Raw genomic sequence first — 2,303 nt, forward strand, 5'->3', positions numbered from 1 at the left:
CCGTAACATGTGAGGGTGTGTTTGTGTTTTTGTGTGTGTATGTGTGTGTCAGGATGTGTTTGCGTTTTTGTGTGTCTGTGAGTGCGTGAGTCTGAGAGTATATACATATGTCAGTGATCCACAGTGGAAACAACAAGATCTGGACCTTATCCCTAGAATGTGCTGACATTTACGCAGAATTCATCAGAACGTTCACATGGGAGTCTCGCTTCCCTCTAAGAGGAACAGCCTTGTTGTTGCATATTTTAAACTCCAGTGTGACGTCCATGGACAGGATGTACAGCTGAGGGGACGATTCCAGAGGTCTTTATCACATCTGTTTCATCACAGCAGTGATAGGAAAACACGTCAAGCACATTCCACATAGCCATCGTCTATTAAAAGACTGTCTTCCTGTCTTTTTGTCTGTCCCTCTGTCTCTCTGTCCATCTGTCTGTCTAGCTGTCTGTCTGTCTGTGCATCTCTGTCGGTCTGTGTGTCTGCCTGTATGTCTGGTATATCTGTCTGTACATCTGACCGCCTGTCTCACTACCTGCCTTTCTGTTTGTCTGCCTGTGTGTTGTGTATATCTGTCTGTCCATCCGTCTGTCTGTCCTTCTGTCCCAAAGGCAGACAACCTATTGTTTTCGTACTGTTTCTATTATTATTTTACCTCCAAACAGGAAGTAGGCCGATGTCTCAGCAGCCCTTTGACATATCATAACCAAACTTGATGAATAGACCCATGACCTCCTCATGGTGACACTCAATGAATTTGGGGAGCTCTGACCTCTAGGGGGCGCTATAATTAACAAAGACATGTTTTAACTCCTCTCTCGTCACATAAGTATATTTGAAACTTATTTTCAATGACCGCCGCATATAGCTAATAAAATATTTCCCATGGCAACATCAGAAATTTACGACGGAGTATTAGGGCCACACGTGAAGAAAAAAAATATTTTTGCCGTGACGAGATTAAAATCGACACGTCGACTTTAAAGTCAACATGTCGACATTAAACTCGAAATGTCGAGAATATAGTTGAATTGTCATGTCGACTTTAATCTCGACGTGTCGACTTTAAACTCGAAATGTCGAGAATAAACTTGAAACATATCTACTTTAATCGTGTCCATTTTCCGTTCCTCTGTCAGCACGCAGATGCTCCGGGCATTCTCCCAAGCGTTCAGCGGATGACACGAAGTAGTCGGCAATAACCCTGGGGTCATTGTTTGTGGTGTAGGCCTCCATCCAAACAATACAGCGACTAAAACTGTCAATGCAACCACTGATGGCAATGCTGCACTACTACAGCTTGGGAGGATGCCCGGAGCGTCTGCGTGTTGACAGAGGAACGGAAAATGGACACGTCGAGATTAAAGTCGATATGATGTTTCAACTTTATTCTCGACATTTCGAGTTTAAAGTCGACACGTCGAGATTAAAGTCGACATGACATTTCAACCTTATTCTCGACATTTCGAGGTTAATGTCGACATGTTGACTTTAAAGTCGACGTGTCGATTTTAATCTCTTCACGGCAGAATTTTTTTTTTTTCTTCATGTGTGGCCCAAATACTCCGTCGTAGAAATTGGCCGCCATGTTGAAAGTTCTCAAAATCAATATTACATATCCTCAGGCCACGGATTATGTCCAATCATCATGAAACTTGCCCTATATGATCTTCAGAACAAGCCGAACAAACTTGATAAGAAGCTTTTTCAAATTCTAAACCGTTTGGCCGTGACAGCCAATCAAACTTTACGGCAAAGCCTGGCCGCCATGTTGAAAGTTGTCAATATCAACATTACATATCCACAGGCCACAAATTATGTCTAATCAGCATGAAATTTACCCTATATGATCTTCAGACCAAGCCGAACAAATTTGCCAAACAGCTTTTTCTAATTCAAAACCATTTGGCCGTGACAGCCAATCAAACAGGAAGTAAGCCTGTTCTCAGCAACTCTTTAACATATCATAGCCAAACTTGCTAGATTATGTCCAATCATCATGAAACTTGCCATATTTGATCTTCAGACCAAGCCGAACAAACGTGCTGAACATCTTTTCCTAAATCCAAACCGATGGCCGTGATAGTCAATCAAAGTTGACGGTAAAGCCGCCTAACAGGAAGTAAGCCTATTCTCAGCAACTCTTTAACATATCATAGCCAAACTTGCTACATAGACTCATGACATCATTCTGGGGACAGCCAAACAATTTGGTGACCTTTGACCCCAGGGGGACGTCAAATAACAATGCCTTTATTTACCATTCCACCCACTTACAATATCAACTGCAATTCTTACTGGATTAG

This window comes from Gadus macrocephalus, chromosome 7 (genome assembly GCF_031168955.1).
Source record: "Gadus macrocephalus chromosome 7, ASM3116895v1".
In the NCBI taxonomy this organism is placed as follows: domain Eukaryota; kingdom Metazoa; phylum Chordata; class Actinopteri; order Gadiformes; family Gadidae; genus Gadus; species Gadus macrocephalus.